Source organism: Pituophis catenifer, unplaced genomic scaffold, assembly GCF_029215685.1.
Source record: "Pituophis catenifer annectens isolate HBS135680 unplaced genomic scaffold, rPitCat1.0.hap2 SCAF_13, whole genome shotgun sequence".
In the NCBI taxonomy this organism is placed as follows: domain Eukaryota; kingdom Metazoa; phylum Chordata; class Lepidosauria; order Squamata; family Colubridae; genus Pituophis; species Pituophis catenifer.
The window spans coordinates 9,680,504-9,703,328 of NW_027256893.1; positions in this window are offsets into that span (position 1 = coordinate 9,680,504).

A 22,825-nucleotide genomic window follows, 5' to 3' on the forward strand; every position below is an offset into this window, starting at 1 on the left:
ACAAATGCTTTTGACACGCCAAGCGTGGGGAGCTATAGGGAGCATGCTATGATTAGCTTTGAAGTTTGCTAGTGGGAGATCTTAACACTCGGTGAACTGTTGTTAATAGAATGTGTCACAGTTGCGATGGAAAGGAGAAGAAAGGTGAAATTCCAGCAGTGTGCATGTGCTTTGGGAAAATACTTTGGCAGAAAAAGACATCTATTGAAGAAATACTTTGCGTTGGGTTCTCACACGTGTGGGCATGCACATATGCAGTTCACTACATTTAAGTGCAGATCATTTTATTTTATTTTTTTTACTATAATTAATTTTTCATACAGCATTTTCTACGTATTTTCCATCCCCTACCAGGGCTTTAGGAAAGAAAGGCAGTTGTCATTCTAGGCCTGTGACTGTCAACATATTGAAAAGGGCTCTCAAACTGTTTCAAAAACTATCACAAGGGGGGTATTAGAGCCAAGCTGGCACGGTGATTAGAATTCAGTACTGCATTTACATTATACTTATTTACATAGTCAGTGATTTAACAGTGATTAACATAAATGTAAGTACACGTAACAAGTGTGGTTATAATAGTTATCAGAGTTGTTATAAAGGATAGAAAGATAAAGTAGAAGAGTGGAATATAAAAGCAGAATATACATGCCGATGCAGAAGGCTGTAAAAATAGTACATATTGTTATGTTTGTCTTGTTAAAAGAAAAAAGAATGCAGTACTGCAAGCTTCTGCTGACTGCCGGCTACCAGCAGTTCGGCAGTTCGAATCTCACCGGCTCAAGGTTGACTCAGCCTTCCATCCTTCCAAGATGGGTAAAATGAGGACCCAAAATTGTTGGGGGCAATAGGCTGACTCTGTAAACCGCTTAGAGAGGGCTGTAAAGCACAGTGAAGGTGTATATAAGTCTAAGTGCTATTGTTATTAGAGTGGCCATGAATTTTGGAGGGGGATTAATTTTTCCAGTGAGCTATATCTCGGACACAAAGGTGAATAAAATCCACAGATCTTCCTCAAAGGAATCTTACAAGACTTCAGCTGAGGAAGACTCAGAGTCCAAAACCCAAGAAAGACATATGATTCTGAGCAGATTTCTTTATTGTTCCTCACCCGTAGACCGAATCTTGCCAAACTAAAGCAAACTACCACCACTTAAAGCATTACTCTAGGAACTATTAGGGAGGAGCTGTCTGCACTCTCGTTCTCTCACTCTTTCATTGGAGGGGGGAGTGTCCTGCTTCCCAAAAATTGTGTTATTTGAAGAGATTGAGATATTTTGAACTTGCCGTGTCTGGAGAACAAGGATGCAGTTTGTACAACTTCAGTTGTTCCAAAATATACCCAGAAGTTACAGCCTATCCCATGTCTTGATGAGAGTATTATGAATGTCCTTAAAATAAAAAAAATGGCTGCTATATGAAATCATGGGACAAATGCTCTCTAAAGGATGGCCAACTAGAACAGACAAGGTATTTCCATTTATACAGTAGTGGCCAAAATTGTGGAAACCTTTTGGGAAAAGTGTATTTTTGAGATTTGATGGCTAATAACACCACTTTTTTTTTTCTTTCTGAAGTTTCAAGATACTCTTATTCCACTGCTGGAATGGCCTGGGAATAGCCCAGACCGTAACCCAATTGAAAATCTATGGAGCCGCCTAAAGAAACTTGTTAGTCAGAAGCAACCCAGCAATAAAACCCAGTTAATAGAAGCAATCATTCAATCTTGGTTTCACATTAGAACAGCTGCAGAACTAAAGGACTTGGTTCACTCCATGGGAAGACATTGTAAGGCTGTCATTCATGCTAAAGGTTACCCAACTAAGTTTTAACTGACGTGATAATTTTTGTATATCTCATTCAATTCAAGGTGTTGGTTACCACCTTTAAAGCGCTCCATGGCATAGGACCCGGGTACCTTCGAGACCGTCTTCTGCCACCAATAGCCTCCCACCGACCAGTCCGTTCCCACAGAGAGGGTCTCCTCAGGGTGCCATCAGCCAAGTTATGTCGGCTGGCGACACCCAGGGGGAGGGCCTTCTCTGTGGGAGCCCCAGCCCTGTGGAATGAACTGCCCCCGGAAATACATAAGATCTCCGACCTCCGGGTGTTCTGCTGCGCACTGAAGACCCTGTTGTTCCGCCAGGCAGGGCTGTCAATATAATAATTTTAAATTGGGGTATTTTAATTTTTAGGGTTTTAAATCGGCCAAATCTATTTAATTATTTTAATTTTTAATTATTGTTGTGTCTTGTGTTTTTAAATTGGCTGTACACCGCCCTGAGTCCTTCGGGAGAAGGGCGGTATAGAAATAAAATTATTATTATTATTATTATTATTATTATTATTATTATTATTATTATTATTATTATTATTATTATTATTATTATTATTATTATTATTTTTCTATGGTGATCATTTTTGTAGATCTCATTTTTTCTACGTGTTTCACTTTTCTTCTATATACTGTAACTGCTATTCGAATAGCAAATCCTTCATAAAACTGATTGCATTACATTCTTGATTAAATTATCTTTCCATTGATATATAATTTTGCAGTACTACTCCAAAAATAAAAAATAAAAAAGTGGTGTTATTACCTAGTTTTAGAAAATACACTTTTCCCAAAAGGTTTCCACAATTTTGGCCACTACCGTATTTCCAAAGTCTGTCTCAGACATTGAGATCTTTCTACAGTGAATGAAAGTGACATTGCCGTAATTATCAGATGTCACTTTACGAGGAGAGATACGCAACACCACCACCACACAGTTTCTCGCCTGCATTTTGAAACCAACACCGCTGACGTCTCGCACAAAACAAGGGCAATTAATTTCTCCATCCTTTATCTTGCCTTGTAGATCTTACAGGCAATTTTCCAAACATGGTTCCTTCTTTCCATTTCCTCGATGCGGTGCCGCTAAGATGGCTATACTTCAAAAATCTATAATTCAAGACTTCCCAACAGTGCTTTTCCACGCGGGTCTTTTCATAATTGGTTTTTCCAACCACTCTGTTCTGTGATGTGTAATTGTTAGCAGTTGTGAAAAAGATAACTCAGTTTTTAAAAGCCTAACGTTTGCTCTGAGCAGATAAAAACTGTGACAAATTATGTTCCAAAAAAATCATAAAAGTGGAAAGACATGTTAATAACCAAAGGTGAAGTTTCATTTGGAGGTCAGCAAGAGCTATTAAAGTGGTCAATAATTCCAGGGTTTGCTGGTAGTGGTTTTGACCAATATCACTTATCTACTCTGGTCCATGCTTAAAAATCTCCCTTGGTGGAAAAAATAAAATAATCCACTGAAAGTAATGCAGGAGGTCAGGAATGACCGTGGAGAAAAGCAATCTAGTCAAAATAAGCCACACTTTCAAGTGTAGACATTCAAATTCCAATATATAATGTTCCAACTCTTGACTATTTTGCCACCATGTTCAGGCACCTCTTCTTCTTCTTCCTCTTCCTCTTCCTCTTCCTCTTCCTCTTCCTCTTCCTCTTCCTCTTCCTCTTCTTCTTCTTCTTCTTCTTCTTCTTCTTCTTCTTCTTCTTCTTCTTCTTCTTCTTTTTACAAAAAAATTGCTTCATGTATCTAGAAAGAACACATATTTGTACGTAACGTGGAATAACGTGGAATAAAAACAAGAGAAAACGGACAGCACACGCTAAAATATTTTAAATTTAGAAAGCAATTTGCAAAAGAAATTAAGTGACGTTGAAAACAAATTGTGAAGGAATTAAGTGCATCAAAATGGCCCTTAGAATAGAATTGAATAACAGTTGGAAGGGACCTTGGAGGTCTTCTAGTCCAACCCCCTGTTTAGGCAGGAAACCCTACACCACTTCAGACAAATGGTTATCCAACCTCTTCTTAAAAACTTCCAGTGTTGGTGCATTCAGAACTTCTGGAGGCAAGTTGTTCCACTGATTAACTGTCAGGAAATTTCTCCTTAGTTCTAAATTGCTTCTCTCCTTGATTAATTTCCACCCATTGCTTCTTGTTCTACCCTCAGGTGCTTTGGAGAATAGCTTGACTCCCTCTTCTTTGTAGCAGCCCCTGAGATAACAGAACACTGCTATAATGTCTCCCCTCGTCCTTCTTTTCATCAAACCAGACATACCCACTTCATGCAACCGTTCTTCATATGTTTTAGCCTCCAGTCCCCTCATCCTCTTTGTTGCTCTTCTCTGCACTCAGTCTCCACATCTTTTTTACATCGTGGCGACCAAAACTGGATGCAGTATTCCAAGTGTGGCCTTACCAAGGCATTATAAAGTGGTATTAAAACTTAATGTGATCTTGATTCTATCCCTCTGTTTATGCAGCCTAGAACTGTGTTGGCTTTTTTGGCAGCTGCTGCACACTGCTGGCTCATATTTAAATGCTTGTCCACTAGGACTCCAAGATCTCTCTCACAGTTACTGCTATTGAGCAAGGTACCACATATCCTGTACCTGTGCATTTTGGTTTAGGCTCATGCCTTTGTTATTTGCTTCTCCTCTTTGATAATTTCCTTGCACACTGGTACTTGTTTTTTCCTTTCAGGAAGGTGCACATTGATTTCGCAGGAATTGAATTTTATTTATTCGTAATTTCATTTTCTAATTTCATTTTTTTAAAAAATAATAATAATAATTTACAGTTCAAACCAAATCAGAGGCTTTGCCTTCCCAAAGGCTTGAGGAAAGCCTGGGGAGCCCGGGGAGGGCAAAACCGTCCCCCCCCACCGTGGTGCAGGTGGCCAAGTAGGCCACATCCACCATGGCCATGCCCACCCAGCCACCTGGCAGAGAACCCCTTTCTAAAATTTTTGAAGCCCACCCCTGACTAGAACTCGTGATCTCCTGATTTCTAGATTAGCATCTTAACCACTAAATATACTGGCTCTCTTTAGGGGAGGAATCATACTTCGATGAAGCTTGGAAGCTAAATGGTTGATTGGCTATGGGGGAAATTTGAAATTTCCTGGCGTTAAAGACTGTGGGGTTAAGAAGAAATCCCCGAAGAATACAATGACAAACTGTGTAGGGGTATCTAAAGAAGATGGTGTAGCCATGATGTCATTGAGACTATTTGTTATAATGATCATGAGAAAAATCACTGGGTATAGATTTCAAAACTAAGCATGTATTCCAAGCCTAACTTGACAGGATTGCCTTTATGCCTGAGAGCAAAGCACGAATCCACTCACTGGCATTAAGCATTGTTACTTTAACACCCCTCTGTTGCCTTTCCTGGGGGGGGGCGAGCATTTGCCGAGAAACCTCTACATTACTGACCATAATTGCTGTAATTTGTTAGTCTAATGGGAAAAGTGGACGGCCTTTTGAAACCAGGTGTATAAAATAATATTGTGTGATATTTTATGGAAGTGGCGCTTGCACTCCAAAGGGCTTTGGTTGAGCGAGCGTTTCCTTTGGAGAGCCTTGGTAGGCAAGATTAACTTTCCCTTATAATAGGGGCACTTTATTAATAAATTATATGTCTGCAGTTGCAGAAGAGAAAACAAGGAGGAGATCTTTGGAAAGACGTCTGTGTGTATAATGGAGTTCTTGCTAGCTGAGAAGCAATCAAGGAAGTTTAGCACACACCATTCTAGAAATAATAATAATAATAATAATAATAATAATAATAATAATAATAATAATAATAATATTAGAGACTGTGCGACCAAACCATAATAATAACAGAAGAGAAAGAACTGGGGAAAATAACAATATACAAAGACTTCCAAATAGAAATAGAATGACTATGGCAAAAGAAAGCAAAGATAGTACCAATGGTAATAGGAGCCTTGGATACCATTCCAAAACATTTGGAGCACCACTTGAACATTTTCGGCATTGACAAAAATCACCATCAATCAATTGCAAAAGCAGCTTTTCTTGGAGTAGCTTACATCCTGCAATGGTATCTTTAGCACCATCATACAACAGCTTCCTATCTATGAGCAACCATAATATATTTAACTTTTTATAACATCATACTTTAAACTGGCTAACAAAGTAGAACAGGAACTGAAATGCTCCTGGTGCAACTCAGTAAAGGTAAAGGCTCCCCTCATGCATGCGTGCTAGTCGTTCCTGACTCTAGGGAGCGGTGCTCATCTCCGTTTCAAAGCCAAAGAGCCAGCGCTCTCCGAAGACATTTCTGTGGTCATGTGGCCAGCATGACTAAATGCCAAAGGCGCACGGAATGCTGTGCGCCTTTGTTACTTCCCACCAAAGGTGGTCCCTATTTTTCTACTTGCATTTTTTACGTGCTTTCAAACTGCTAAATTGGCAGAAGCTGGGACAAGTAACGGGAGCTCACCCTGTTAGGCGGCACTAGGGATTTGAACCGCTGAACTGCCGACCTTTCGATCAACAAGCTCAGCATCTTAGCCACTGAGCCACCGTGTCCCTTATATAGTCCCTTCATAGACAATAGAAGCATTATATAAGTTGTCATGCCAGGCAGAATCCATTGTTTCTTCCAGCTTACATCCTGCGACAATAACTTTGATATTGTTCAACAACCTCTAGGCTATTCCAGGTTATTGAGAAAGACTCAGTAAATGGTCAAAAGTGCTAAATCCAGTCTAAACAACTGACCGATTGCAACAAACCACATTAATAATCTCATGCAATTGCAAGTTCTTGGGCTCATAAATGCTTGACGAAAAATGTGTTTGCGTTGCAATTTAGTCCTTTACAGATTCAATCTTTCTTTTACGTGTACAATCTATACAAGTTGATTGGTGATGAGAAGAGTAGATCAGAGGCAACAGGATAGGAGGGACTGTCCAGAGAAGGGGAATTTCTGATTGGAAGGGAGTACCCAACGGCTTTATGTGGCTTTGATTTCCCTCAATTGAAAAATAATTGAATTTGAATCAGATTAAATTTAAATTTATCCTTGTCTATTTGTTCTGATTCTTGGCGGAATAAACTGTCTCTCAAAATCAGATTGAATTCAGTTTAATGAATTAAATGTAAATCATCTAAAGACTGTTGAAGACTACAGTCCAGAGCCTTGGCAGTAGAAAAGCTATTTTGGCTTTCAGGCACATTAAAATTTTTGATTAAAAAAAAAAAAAGCCAGCAACCATTCTTGGAAAAAAAAAATGAAAATGGCACCCTTGAGATCACAGCGCCTCTAATTCTGCATTAGTTTTGGGTTTTTTGTTTTTGTTTTTAAAAAGCAAATTAAAACCAAATGATAGCCTAGTGTGCCACAGCAAAACCTTTGGCCAGTCAGAAGATTTTAAAAGAATTTGGAGATGCTGAGAGTCACAGCAGGGGAAGCCAAGGAGAAAATAAATGAAATTAAAAGAAATCAATCTTTGCTCACAGTTGATCAATATTAATAACAAATGGGAGTGTTTGAAGAGAGTCCCTCTGTTTTATTATAATAGGGAACCTGAGATCTATATGAAATTAATTTCTTTTTCAAACCAAGTAAGACAACAGTGAGATATAAAGCTTAATGGTTACTGGATGATCACACTGTTATTAGAACAGCCTTTGTCATTTGAATAACATTCAGAAAAGGAGCTTTTTAGTGTGTGTGTGTGTGTCTGTGTTCGTGTGGATGTGTGTACACGCGATGCTACCAAGGCCAGAGATGATTGTGCAATGCCCAAGAAGCAAAACCACAAGAAGTAAAGTGTTTTAATATCTGCAATTCTTTGGGGTGGGGGAGGAGGGGAGAAGCATGGAAAAGAAGGAAGAGAGGAGAAACTACCACTCTGACAGATTTTATATTACTGTACTATATTTGATGTCTCAACTGTGAAACTGTACAGGTGAGCCAAGTACATACGAATTAAGCCGCTAAATTCCCAATCTGTGCAGGTTGCTAAGCTTAGTTCAAGTCCAGGAGCTTTCAGAGTTCAGCTGCGGCTTATGCACTTTGGGTTTGAGACGCGAGCTTCCGTCTGCAGCGGTTGGCTGGCGGCTTCTTAATCTCTCCCCAGCTGCAGATTTGCTAGGAGGCAAGGCAAGGAATAATGCACAGAATGAAACGAGCCATCATTATTGGGGAAAGCGGGGGGGGGGTGATATTAATAACCTGCAGCCAGGCTATTTAAATGGGGAGATCTTTTTGACTTTAATGCAGGACTTGGTTTGTGTACTTGATTCCCTGCGGCTGCGACTCTGAATCAAGTGGCCGCGCCAAGTCCCATTAGAAAGTGGATTCCAATTAGGGATTTGAATCAGATGCTTTGGAATCCCTTTCAATACACTTGAATGCTTCTGTGTATAGCATAAAGGAGAAACATTTTTCAAAAATATTTCTGCTAATAATCAGTCAAATCAACCTGATTATGATCCTAAATTTTGGTATGCACCTGGCGGTATATTTATACTTTTTTGGTTTTTGTTTTCTCAGTTGCAGACTACCTCTTTCCCGAATGCCATCACTCTGCTAAACAAATAATTCCCTTAACACTGTCAAACTAGTTACTAAGTCTGCATTACTATTAATCTTCTCATCGTTCCCATCACCCATCTCCTTCCACTTATGACTGTATGGCTGTAACCTTGTTGCTTGTATCCTTAAGATTTATATTGACTGTTTCCCTATGACTATCATTAAGTGTTGTACCTTATGATTCTTGACGAATGTATCTTTTCTTTTATGTACTCCGAGAGTGTATGCACCAGGGGTGGGTTCTACTTACCTTTACTACTGGTTTGCAATGGGATCACATGCGCGTGCGAGTGAAGCTTCTGCACATGCGCAGATCGCTGATGATGATATCTGGGGTGGTGGACGGGGTCTCCCACCGGTTTTACTACCGGTTCTTGCAAACCGGTCCAAACCGGGGGCAACCCACCACTGGTATGCACCAAGACAAATTCCTGTGTATCCAATCACGCTTGGCCAATAAAGAATTCCCTTCCCTTCCCTTCCCTTCCCTTCCCTTCCCTTCCCTTCCCTTCCCTTCCCTTCCCTTCCATTCCATTCCATTCCATTCCATTCTATTCTATTCTTTAGATTTAGGAAGCACAAGATTTCATGGAAATGGATAGACGTGCACTGAAATTCAAAACTGAATGGCTTTTGTCCATATTCTCCAGATTCTGTGAATGTAATTTCTCTGCTGGGCTGAGCTTGCTGTACAAAAAGCTCCAAGACTGAATCGGCAATATCTTTTGAAAGAAATTAGAACATCCTTGGAGAGTGATGTACTTTAGATTTTTTTTAAAAAATTCCATGGATGCATCTGGGTGCTTTTCTTGGTGGCGAAACGGAAGGGGTGTTTTGGGTATCTTTTTCAGTTTCTCATCTAGCTTGGCAGTCTCTCGTCACAATAAAACCAGACCCGATTCCCTTGGTTTTGGATAGGAGCCACCCACAATTCTACTCCATAGGCAATCCCTGCCAGGTGCAAGAAATCAGGAGCCGGAACAGAGCTCAAAAGCACTATGAGTTTATTTCATGCTATCTATACACAGGCGTTGCAATGGCTCAGCGGTGAAAGACACTGAGCTTGTCAGATGACAGCAATAGGCAATGGCAATCCCTGCAGCTTGAAACAGCTGAAAGTCGGGAGGCCGATCCAATCAACTTGTGCTAATTAGGCTGTGCTGAAGCTGAAATGGGCTGTTTCTTCTTGCTGCTTGCTGCAAGGAGATAAATTGCTGCGAGGCAGAGGCCAAAGGGTGGGGGCCAGTGGGTGGGCAGGGCTACATTTGGTGTATAAGACGCACCCAAATTTTCACTCCCTTTTAGGGGGGAAAGGTGCGTCTTATACTCCGAAAAATACTGTATTCCCAAGAATCTTATCTACTAATGATCAAGGCAAATTGATGCCAGATAGGAATCAACAGACTTTGGGGGAGAGGGCTGGACTTAGGTCTCTTGTGGGGGCATAGGGACTCAAACTGTTGATGCATTTGACCCCATCCTCAGGCTCACCTTGGCCATCTCCTACAATATCTGACTTTTTGCTGTTGCACTCAAAATACACACTCCACAGTAAGCAAACTTGGGACACATACTAAATGTGACTAAATTTGAATTTCCGTTTAAATCAGACTGAATGCATTTAATGGGATTGTTCCCTGTGTATTTCCTTTCTGCCAATATTAAAAGTTACTATCAGTAGCACTTAATGAGTGGTTCTGAAATGGGAAGGTGTCTTATCATATTTGGCCCTGGTGCCTCACTCAGTTTCTCCACTTCTAATTTTTTATATATAGGGTTGAAATAGAGGGATGCAGTGGCTCACTGGCTGAGACACTGAGCTTGTTGATAGAAAGGTTGGCAGCTCAGTGGTTCGAATCCTTAGTGTTGCATAATGGGGTGAGCTCCTGTGACTTGTCCCAGCTTCTGCTAAGCTAGCAGTTCGAAAGCACGTAAAAAATGCAAGTAGAAATGTAGGGACCACCTTTGGTGGGAAGGTAACAGCGTTCCGTGCGCCTTTGCCATTTAGTCATGCCAGCCACATGACCATGGAGACATCTTCAGACAGTGCTGGCTCTTCGGCTTTGAAACGGAGATGATCACCGCCCCCTAGAGTCGGGAACGACTAGCACATATGTGCAAGGGGAACCTTTACCTTATAGGGTTGAAATAGATAGAACAATTGAGTATACAGCAGCTGCCAATATTAAAAATATAAGATACACACATGCATATAATCTCCAAATTTTTTGGCTTCGCTCTATACAAACCAAGGTGCAGGTGAGGAAAGTTAAATGTCTTGTTGCCCAAACAAGCCGGCAGCCCACGAGCAAAGGTGAAACAATCTCTTTGCATTCCTTGTTAGCCAGAATAACTCTCAGAAGGATTTGTTTTCTCTCGGCTGGTATTTACTTGGTATAACCTCCTGCTCGCAAACACCGTTATCTCCTTGCTCTATCAGCCTTAAAGATTAGGAATATGGATTTCTTTTCCAGACTGACCGTCTGACTTTGTGACCTTAGGCTGTTCGCTAACACAGAAACACTTGACATAAGTCTTTGTCAAAAAAAACACCATTAGTCCCCTTACAGGAAATAGAAGCTCTACAAGGAGGGATTAATGGCTAATGGGAAGTCACGTGGCTCATCACTTTAGCTGGGATGTGCTGCATGTAGGCATCCAAGCCTCTTGTTCGGTACCTGTCACCAGTGACCAGGTGACAAAGCAGCGGCTAAAGGCGCAATAGTATTCAATCCTGTAAGGATGTGTTTATAACAATTAGTTATTTATCTACGTTTTAATAATTTTTCTTGATTAACTTTGAATGACAAGGCTTTCGAGGTTTGTTTATGGATATAAGGTATAGAGGAAAAAGATTCTTTTTTTGTTATATTTTTAGAGAAAGTGATAAGTTGCTAAGAGGAGGGGAGGAAAGGAAAGGAAGAAGGGGAAGGGGAAGGGAAGGGGAGAGAGGGAGAGAGGGAGAGAGAGAGAGAGAGAGAGAGAGAGAGAAAGGGAGGGAGGAAACAGGGAGAGGGAGGGAGGGAAAGGGAAAAGAAAGGAAAGGAAAGGAAAGGAAAGGAAAGGAAAGGAAAGGAAAGGAAAGGAAAGGAAAGGAAGAGAAGAGAAGAAGGGGAAGGGGAAGGGGAAGGGGAAGGGAAGGGAAGGAGGAGAGAGGGAAAGAGAGAGAGAGAGAGAGAGAGAGAGAAGGAAGGAAGGAAGGAAGGAAGGAAGGAAAAGGAAAGGAAAGGAAAGGAAAGGAAAGGAAAGGAAAGGAAAGGAAAAGAAGAAGGGAGAAGGGGAAAGGGGAAAGGGAAAGGGAAGGGGGATGGATGACCGACAATTTGCATTTAAAAGTTCTTCCAATACCTCAAGAATAAAACACGGAGGAAAACATTTTGGTCAAAGAAAGAATGATAGTCAGAAGTTCCATCTTGACTAGGGGCAGATCTTCTGCACTTGTTATTGTGACCTAAGTTTTCTCCAATGATTTTTGTCTCTTTGAAACCAAACTCATTGGAGGAAACTTAGGTAATGAAGTAACCTAAGTAACAAAACTCCCTGCAAAAGTGGATGGAAAAAAAGGATGTGCCCTGGAAATTACATTATCCTTTTCCATCAGCACTGTAGTAGTTAATGAGTTGCATTTCCTTTCAGTCTGTCTCCCATCTGCTCCCCTACATCCAGTAAGCATAAATGTGGATGCCTTTTGGTCGAACTGAAAGATTTATGCTAGGCAAAGGAGAGCACTCATGAGTGACCGCACAAGCAAACAGAGGAAAACGTGGTCTGTCTTCAGGGGAAAGTGAGTGATGGGAACAATCGAGTTATATGCATCTTGAGAATCGGGCCTACTTGTGGGTCTTCCCCTTTTTCCTAAATCACAGGGATCTTCTCTTTTCGTTTCAAGCGAAATGAACAAAACTCTTCCTTCCCATTGGATTGCTGGACTGTGAGGTTTCAGGCAAGGACTCTGAATGACACCCACTTTGTTACAGCAGTGAGCAAATACACTGCCAGCCTAATTCTTCTAAAAATATCCTGTTTCATGTCTTGTGCGATTTTGAACCGGGGTGGAGTGGGGTGGAGGGAAAAGTCTTGTTTTTATATTTTGAATTTTAAATTAATGAAGGGATATTAGCATAATCAGGAGATGTACCTGTCAATTTGATGTCGAGAAAGATCTTGAAACTTGTAAGATAACTTACATTCTTTAAAAAAAAAAAACCAAAAAAAAAAAAACTGTTGAGAATACCTGTAGGGTTTTTTTCTCTCCCTTCCATTGACTGTCTTATTTACTTTTAGTTTGATTCATTCAGTTGTTCCCAGTAATATTTTCCTGCCATCGTTACTAATTCCGTCACCTTGTAATCCTATCTTTGAAAACAGGTCTTACGGTTCTCAGTAGGGTTTATTTTCTGAAATATACCGTATTTTTCGGAGTATAAGATGCAGCTGAGTTTTTGGGGAGGAAAATAGGAAAAAAAAAAATACCTGCCTATCAGATATTCATCTGGCTAGCGTCCTTAGTCTGTTCAGCTTCAGCACATTAGTTTGCTGGTTTTTATCCCCTGCTCGGGGATAAAAAAACAGCTTCTAAAGCACAACGGATCTTTGGAGAGAGAAGCAATGAGAAAAGCAGGCAAAAAACTGAAGCAAGATCGCTTCAGTCGCTAGCACCTCGTTGGGGCTGAAAAAAAGCTTTGAAGAAGCTACATTCAGAGTATAAGACACACCCAAATTTTCAGCCTCTTTTAGGAGGGAAAAAAATGCGTCTTATACTCTGAAAAATATGGTATATACCGTGTTTCCCCGAAAATAAGAGCCTGTCTTTATATTTTTTTGAAATAAGCGCTTAGCCTTATTGCCATGCACTCAAAAGCCAGATTGGGTTTATTATCAGGGGATGTCTTATTTTGGGGGAAACAGGGTATCATCTATCTATCATCTATCTATCTATCATCTATCTATCTATCATCTATCTATCGTCTATTTCTATCCATCCATCCATAGAAACATGCTTTAAGACATGATTTTATATATATATATACATGCTTGCTTGCTTGCAGGCAGGCAGGCAGACACACAGACACACACATACACACACACACACACACACACACACACACATACACATACAAAAGCTAGCTGGGTGTAGTGGTTAAACCACTGGGCTAAAAACCATGAGACCATGAGTTCAAGTTCTACAGTGGCGCAAAGCCAGCGGGGTGACCTTGGACAGGTCACACTTTCTCAGCCTTAGGAAGAAGGCAATGGCAAGCCACTTCCAATCTCACCAAGGAAATTGCAGAGACTAATCCAGGCAGTCGCCAGGAGTCAATAATGACTTGAAGGAGGGTGTGTCTGCATGTGTCTCTGTCTGTGTGCACGCAAATACAGACATACAAACACAAAAATACATACATACATAGAAAGAGTTCATTTTCGCCCTTCCTCTTGCTAAGCCTGGTTACGTGTTTTTGTTTTGTCTCGTTCTTCTCTTGACAATTCCACCATGATGTAATCTTTCACTAGACTGGCAGCCCTCGATATGCAACTGTTTGCAATAACTATTAATATTTCAACATGCTTTTAAGAAAATTTGGCCTTTTGTAGCGTATGTCTTTGGCAGACTTACATACTGTTTACTAAGAGATAGTGTAAGCTTAGGTGTTCCATAGGTGTGGTCTGTTACTCAGAATTACTTTCTTAACATCCAGTTAGTCCTTTCAGGCTTTACATGAACTATGTGGGGAAAAAAATCTCCTTTTTCTTAAATAAAAGGATACAATTAGAACAAAAAAGGAGTCCTTTTTTGTTCTAATGTTTTAAAATGCTTGTATAAATACCTCTGGAGTTATCCCACCTTTAGAATCTTGATTTTTGAGCTCTGCAGAAAGTTTTTGCAGAATAAACACCATCCAAGAATCATCTTGTTTATTTTGCTGCTTATGATTATGATTAAAAATATAGCCATTTAATCTCTGATAATTAATAGACAGGAGAGAAAAGAAGTTTCCCACTTACCTGCATGCCATGAAAACATCTCTTCTGGTTTTGCTTAGATTACATTTCTAACATAATCTTTGCATGGAGAAATCTTTTGGTATCCATAAACATCATGGAACCGTCTTTCCATGCATGCCAGGGAGTGACTGTATACTATAGGTCCATGATGGCGAACCTATGGCACGCATGTCGGAAGTGACACACAGAGCCATCTCTCTGGGCACACCAGTCATCAACCGTTGCTCTTCTGGTTTCCAGCACGCACATGTGCGCCGGTCAGCTAGTCTTCATGCGTGCATGTGCACCACAAACCGAAAGACCATCTGACCGGCGCACATGCACATGCCGGAAACTGGATGCTCAGCTTCCCGGCAAGCACATCTGCATCTGGGAAATGTTCTTCCAGTTTCTGGCGCTCCCGTGCATGCACACCATCAGAATACAGAATAACAGAATTGGAAGGGACCGGGGAGATGCACTTCCGGTTTGTGTGGTGCTCCCTGCGCACCAGTGGTGGGTTGCCCCCGGTTCGGACTGGTTCTATAGAACTGGTAGTAAAACCGGTGGGAGGCTCCGCCCACTGACCCTGACCTCATCAGACGCGATCTGCGCATGCGCAGAAGCAAGGCGCGTGCACAATTGAAGCGAGTGCGCACATGTGATCCCATTGCGAACCAATAGTAAAGGTAAGTAGAAGCCACCCCAGCCGCGCCCATGCGTTCCCTTTGAGCACTTGGTGCCAAAAAGGTTCGCCAACACTGCTATGGGTGTTATCTTTCTTGGCTCAGAAAAAAAGATTTTTACAGTCCTACAAAAGAGAGCTTGCAGTATATTAATAGGAATCTATAAATTAATCTCTCTGCAACACTTTCTAAGACTTTGATTTTTATAGAGTCCCTGAGCTCAAGGCTTTGCTGACTATTCTTCCGTTATTGTGTTCATTAAGGGAATATGGCAGGTCAGGAGCAAATATCGGCACACCTTATAAAGCACCAGAGTGAATTAAGTGGGCAGTTGGTGCCGTATTGTTTTCTCTAATCAGAAATATAGCTGTGTGGTGTTTGATTAATTTTCCTGATCAACCAGTGAAAGGGCTGTTAATAGCACTCCGAGCAATGCATTTTAAGCCACTTACAAGATTAATTGAATTAACGTTTTAATTATTTGAAGGATATTATACGTAGAGATATATGCATATAGATGTATCGATGCATATGTCATTGCTGGACACTTTGCGAGCATTCAGCCACTGCAATCATTTATCAGATTTGTTGGAAGAGAAGTGGAAGTAGATAACTTGAGGAGTTATGGAGAATTCGAATCCATTTACAATTGTTTCATGGGTCATTAACGAACAGTGTGAATTAAAAAAAAAGAAGACATCTTAGATTATAACAATTAAACTATATCGTGGTGTTTTTTTTTTTAAAAGAACCTTTATGTCTTAGTTTCTGAATTGGTATTACTTCTTTGGATTGGAAATCTCTGAATCTTCTAAGAGGTGACTTTTTAAATCAGCTTTTCCTAAACTGGGATCTTTCTGGGGAAAGTAGCAGAGGTGGGTTTCAGCAGGTTCTGACCAGTTCTGGAGAACCAGTAGCGGAAATGTTGAGCAATTCGGAGAACCGATAAATGTCACCTCTGACTGGCCCCACCCCCATTTATTCTCTGCCTCCCAAGTCCCAGCTGATCAGGAGGAAATGGGGATTTTGCAATAACCTTCCCCTGGAGTGGGGACGGAATGGAGATTTCACAGTATCCTTCCCCTGCCACACCCACCAAGCCACGCCCACAGAACCGGTAGTAAAAAAAATTGAATTCCACCACTGTAAAGTAGGAAGTGGCAACTGAATACTTCTGAAGGCACCATGCTGGATATGACTGTAGTGTATGAATGCACAGTAGGAGGGGAAGTAGAAAGGAAGGACAGCTGTCTGAATAATTTTCATAACCTAAGGGGAGGCGAGGAAGCAAAATGGCATCTCTCTCCTTAATTCAACACATTGTAGCCTGTCCGTTGACAGTTGATGTTACTCCCGCATTGTCAATAGAAAAGCCATTTCTATCATGCCTGATAGACTAATAGTTTAATATGAACTTGCCAAGTCAGGCTGTTCACTAGCAGATAGAAATGGAGAAAGAAGAGATTCAGGAGAGGCATTTTGGAAAGTGGCTGCCGTTGCTACCCGTAGTCCTCGACTTACAACCATTCATTTTGTGAGTGATTTGGGGAATTGTAATCCCAGCACACCTGGACAAAAATTAACAGCATAACAGAATTGGAAGATACATTGGAGGTCTTCTATCTAGTCCAACCTCCCTTGCTTAAGCAGGAGACCCTATGCATTTCAGAGAAATGGTTTTCCAATCTCTTCTTAAAAGCCTCCAGTGTTGGAGCATCTACAACTTCTGGAGGCAAGCTGTTCCGCTGATTAATTGTTCTGTCGGGAAATTTCTCCTGAGTTCGAGGTTGGTTCTCTCCTTGATTAGTTTCCATCCATTGCTTCTTGTTCTGCTTCCAGGTGCTTCGGAGAATAGGTTGACCCGTCTTCTTTATGGCAGCCCCTTAGTTGGTTCTCCTCCCATCAAAGGTTGGAAGAGGACTTTTCAGTATTATGATTCTATGATGTCCTGTTGGGGGAAGCTGAATTAATTGTGCTTTTCTCCTATACATTTTGACATAGTTCTAGTTTTCATTGCCAGCTCTTTAAAGGCCAGGATTCTTAGTTTACTATGGCAAATTATTCGGCTTAACTGAAGTGTTGTACAAGTCACTGCTCTAGAAAAATGGGCTGGACCATGCGGCTTATGAGGCTTGGGGGAGAGTGTTCAAAGTCCTTTTCTGGCTCTGCAATACAGAATAGAATAGAAGAATAGAAATAGAAATAGAAATAGAAATCGGAATAGAAATAGAAATAGAAATAGGAATAGGAATGGAATGGAATGGAATGGAATGGAATGGAATAAGGATAGGAATAGGAATAGGAATAGGAATAGGAATAGGAATAGGAATAGAATAGAAAAATAGGAATAGAATAGAAAAATAGGAATAGGAATAGGAATAGAATAGAATAGAATAGAATAGAATAGAATAGAATAGAATAGAATAGAATAGAATAGAATAGATTCTTTATTGGCCAAGTGTGATTGGACACACAAGGAATTTGTCTTTGGTGTATATGCTCTCAGTGTACATAAGGAGAATACAATACATTCATCAAGAATAAAAAGATAAAACACTTAGTGATAGTCAAGGTTACTAATAAGCTATCAAATCATACTAGGAAACAAATAAAAACTATATAATTGAAAGATACAAGCAACATGGTTATAGTAATAAGTGGAAAGAGACAGATACTAGTAAGGAAGAGAAGAATAATGGTAATACAGTCTTAGTAAAGTATTTGACAGTGTTGTGGGAATGAGTTGTTAAGCATTCGGGAAAAAACTGTCCTTGTGTCTTGTTGTTCTGGTGTGCAGTGCTCTATAGCGTCGTTTTGAGGGTAGAAGTTGAAACAATTTATGTCCAGGATGCGAGGGGTCTGTAGATATTTTCACAGTGTATTCTTCATGCTATTTTTTTAAAACTACACTGGGTCACTGCTTTTGTTCCCTTCTGTTTGTGCAGTGTGCTAAGCCTACTATTTTGGGTAGCAAACAGCAAACTGGAGAATGAGAGGACAAACTCACCCTGGTAATCACATGATGTATTCACAGCCTTAATGAAAATCAGGGCTATTATAAATCACACTTTCTTTGTCTCCTTTTGCTGCGTCTTGTGTGATTTTGCTCCCATTTGGGGGCATTGATTAAGAAGGTCCTGAGATCCTGTTTTTGTGCTGCTTAATTACTGGGCGGAAGTGTGGGTTCTTAAGTGAGACTCTTATAATTAATTGACGGGCTTTCTAGACGAATCAGAGAACCTAGATAGCGTTTCAATGGAGGTTTGGGACTTCAGAGACCCCAGTTCAAATCTCCATTGAACCACCGGGAAGGGGGAAAGACATTTGCTCAGAATCAAGTAAAACAGACTGGATTTCTGCTTGCAGAATCAATGTATGTACAAAAAAATAAATAATATGCAGTATTTTTTACTTTTCTAAAGATGCATTGGATTAAATACAACTGGAAATGGGGAACGAAAAGGGGACTTAAAAGTTTTCAATAAATGAACCATAAATACAAAGACATGTATATGGAAACGGCAAACAAAATCTATGCTTGAGTATAAGATCATATCCAAGAGCACATTTCATTAGAATCATTATAGATCCTTCCATTCCCCACAAGACAGTTAGAATTGAAGAAGCTTCTTGGATGAGAAGTGAAATGTTTTCAAGGAAAAAAAAATCCAGAAAGTCCAGTTGCCTTTTGAAAAAGTAATTTTGGGACATCCATGACCTGGATAATTGAGAGTCTCCCTAGTCATCCCATTAGAACATAAAATCATAGGGCTGGAAGGGATCTCAGAGGACATCTAGTCCAACCCTCTGCTCAAGACAGGAGACTTTATATTTGCCAAAATTGCCCGTACTAGGCAAAGGTGAAGTTTTTTTAAAAAAAAATACCTTAACAGAAAGATACATAAAATAAACCCATTTTATGTAGATTTGTTTTAACATAAATAGGGTTAAATAATTTGAAATTTAAGAAAATGTGAAAACAAGTGGATTTGAAATGAACTGTTGCCTTTACTCAGTGCTCAGTGTTCTATATAGGCCCTAGTGTGTGATAAAATAAGAATCAAGGTGTTTTTTAAAATTTTGTTTTGCTTTGTTTTGTTTGAAAATGACTCGGTTCTACAATTGGAGTAAAGAATTGGGGTGGTCAGGCTAGGCAAAATTGCAACATATATATATATTGCATCATATATCTATCTATCTATCATCTATCTATCTATCTATCTATCTATCTATCTATCTATCTATCTATCTATCTATCTATCTCCCCCACCAGAATCTCATATTCTTAATTCTACTTTTTAAAGAGGAGGAAAACATAACAAAAACATAATTTCCACTTCATTTGTCTGGCCAAATGTAAAGTTTATTGTACATTATGTTTTCTTTTGAGCTTAAAAAATAATTCCAATACTGAAAGGCTGAATAAATACATAATTTTAGTTGATACATTGTTTGTTTGTTTGTTTTTAATCAGTTAACTGAACCATTTAACAGGCTCTAATTTCCATAATTATTATAATTTTTTTAATTCTGAGGACTGAGAAGGCAATGCCTATTTTCTCTGAAGTCTGAGATTTCAATTTAACACACAGACAAAAAAAATAAATAAAATAAAATCTCACAGCCACATCTAATCTATATTAGTTCAACAAGGTTGACCCAGGTCAGTTGCTAACCTACATGAAATATTTCTGTCCACTGGTGGGGCCCAGTTTGAATGCCTGGAAGGCTATTATTTTCTGCTGTTTTGTAAAAAATAAAAGTTGTAAAAAATTTAAAAATTGTAGTGGCTTGGCTGGAAATTGGTGTCACCATACATGGAGCTTCTAGAACTCGGTCATTTTGCAGACCTTCTTGGGGATTTTGTCTCTGTCCAGCAGCAGAGAGGTAATTTAACCCTCTGGTCAGGGGTAGTATTCACTTACCTTCGCTACCAGTTCGCGAATGGGAGTGCACGCGCCACCTCCGCACGTTCGCAGGACCGTCTGTGCATGCATCAAAAACGGGACATGATGACATCTGGATGAGTGGGCGGAGCCTCCCACAGCTGCCGCTACCGAACCAGACCGAACCAGCTGAATAGCACTACTGCCTCTGGTGCAGGGGTGAAATCCAAAATTTTTTCCTTACCGGTTCTGTGGGCATGGCTTGGTGGGTGTGGCAGGGGAAGGATACTGCAAAATCTCCATTCCCACCCCACTCTGGGGCCAGCCAGAGGTGATATTTGCCAGTTCTCCAAATTACTCAAAATTTCCGCTACCGGTTCTCCAAACTGCTCAAAATTTCCGTTACCAGTTCTCCAGAACCTGTCAGAACCTGCTGGATTTCACCCCTACTCTAATGAACTGTCTTAACCCCAAAGAAATCCTGGGCTCTTGTGCACCCCTGTAACTCCACATTCCCATCAGGGTTCTGTTGTTTCAAAAAAATATATTACTCATGATGTAGTTTATCGTGTTACCCAAAGAGAGCCATATCTTGAGAATACACCTGAGTAGGACATACGGACAAAAATATTTGGAAAACAAACCTATTTAAAGTGTGTGTGTGTGTGTGTGTGTGTGTGTGTGTGTGTGTGTGTGTGTGTGTTCTGATTCTGGGCTGTAACTCCTAGTCCTGTGCCACTGCAGCAGAGATCCATATATTAACAATTGATCATCACGCGTTCTCTATATGCTTAAGCTATAGCCCTAGACATTTCTAAACCATATTACATTGATAAATTTAAATCTTCTTTTAACATGATTTTAAAAAAGTATGAAGCACATGGCTGGAGAGCAATCATCTTTTTTTAACAGTAACAGAGTTGGAAGGGACCTTGGAGGTCATCTAGTCCAACCCCCTGCTCACGCAGGAGACCTGTACTAGGGATTCGAACCACCGAACTGCCAAACTTTTCTGATCAACAAGCCCAGTGTCTTAGCCACTTGAGCCACCTCGTTGGGTATCTTAATGGTTTAATTTTGATTACATTTAACATAAAGGAAACCAAATGAATTTGAATTTCTGCCTGGTTCCTATCCATTCACTCCAGGGTCAAGTGGAGATAAGTCCAATGTGTAGATTCTGCTCTTCAGCTTGCATTTGTTGTAATCACCATTTAATTTTTATTTGCATTATCCCACATTTAGTGTATATGCCATGGGGGCGCAATGCTTATTCCAAAACTAACATTTAAATTGTTTTAATCTTGCATTCTTGCCTGCCTGTGAAAATGTATCATCTATGAAGGGTCATCTGTCAGAGATGCTCTCCGAGATCCTGTACTGAACAGAAGGTTGGACTAGATGACTTCTAAGATCCCTTCCAACTTTATTGTACTGTGATCATCTCCACTTTCTCAAAACAGCCTAAATTGCTCAGCTTATTTACTCCTTCCGTATGTTTGCTGACAATTGCTAAAACCTCGATATAACCTAATTTTTCAATTGAGTCACCATGGAGTTGCCAGTTGTGGTGGTGAGGAGGAGATTGTTGGGTTGAGCAGGAGTCCTGTGTTTTGCTGGGAAGCTTTTATCAAGGTCTCCGCTTTTGCTGATTTTCACTGCCTGTACAAAAATAGCTCCCTCGGTTATCACTGGGGTGGGACAGTCATGTGCTATAATAATCAACATTTTTAAAATTAAAAAAACCACAGGCCAACGTTGGCTCAACCTTGCATTGTAAGCAGTTAACACTAGGAAAGAAAACGGGTAAGCATGAGTAGGCTGGCTGGCTGGGTAAGTAGGTATTGAATTGATCCTGACTGCCATCAATTTTATTCCTTGACAGACGAGACAAGCCACCCCCAATGTTTTAGTTACTTAAATGTATTTACTGTCTTCTACTGTTGCTTTTCTTGGGGAGTGAAGGATAGTTAAGAGCAGCTAAGGCTCTTCCAGGGGGAATAAAGATGAGAGAATACTTTCTAATACTTCTGTCATCCTAATGGGATGAGTTATTGTGCAGGATTGGCCGTTGTGCTGACCTCCTCTAAAATTCATATTTACTATTCTATCTGGGGGTCGTCCTGGCAGCTGGAACTATGATATCACTCCGCTTCCTTCATCTTTCAAGGGAGCCACAAAAGCAAATCCAACTTTGCTCCTTTCTCATTGATGTACATAAGAGGTTTCATTGAAGCTAAACTAGTAAATCAAAATGGAAATCTCTAGGCTACAGGTTATATCACTCAGTGGATTGGCAGTCAAATGGTATTTCAAGATCAAAGACACCAAGAGGATAAAAAGTAAAGGAAGGAGAGAAGCCTAGGAAGTCCAAGCCAGAGAAGTGATACAGGAGAGCTGTCAGCCTCGTAGGGTAGTCAGGACAAGAAAAACACCTAGCCGGCTATGCTGGCTGGACAATTCTGGGAGTTGAAGTCCACAAGTCTTAAAGCTGCCAAGTTTGGGGACCCCTCACCTAGAAGTATTCATTCTGATTTTATTGTAAGGTGAAAGGTTGGCAGTTCAGCGGCTCGAATCCCTAGTGCCACGTAACGGGGTGAGCTCCTGTTACTTGTCCCAGCTTCTGCCAACCTAGCAGTTTGAAAGCAGGTAAAAAATGCAAGTAGAAAAATAGGAACCACCTTTGGTGGGAAAGTAACAGCGTTCCATGCGCCTTTGGCGTTTAGTCATGCCGGCCACATGACCATGGAGACGTCTTCAGACAGCGCTGGCTCTTGAAACGGAGATAAGCACTGCCCCCTAGAGTCAGGAACAACTAGCACATATGTACAAGGGGAACCTTTACCTTTATAATCTA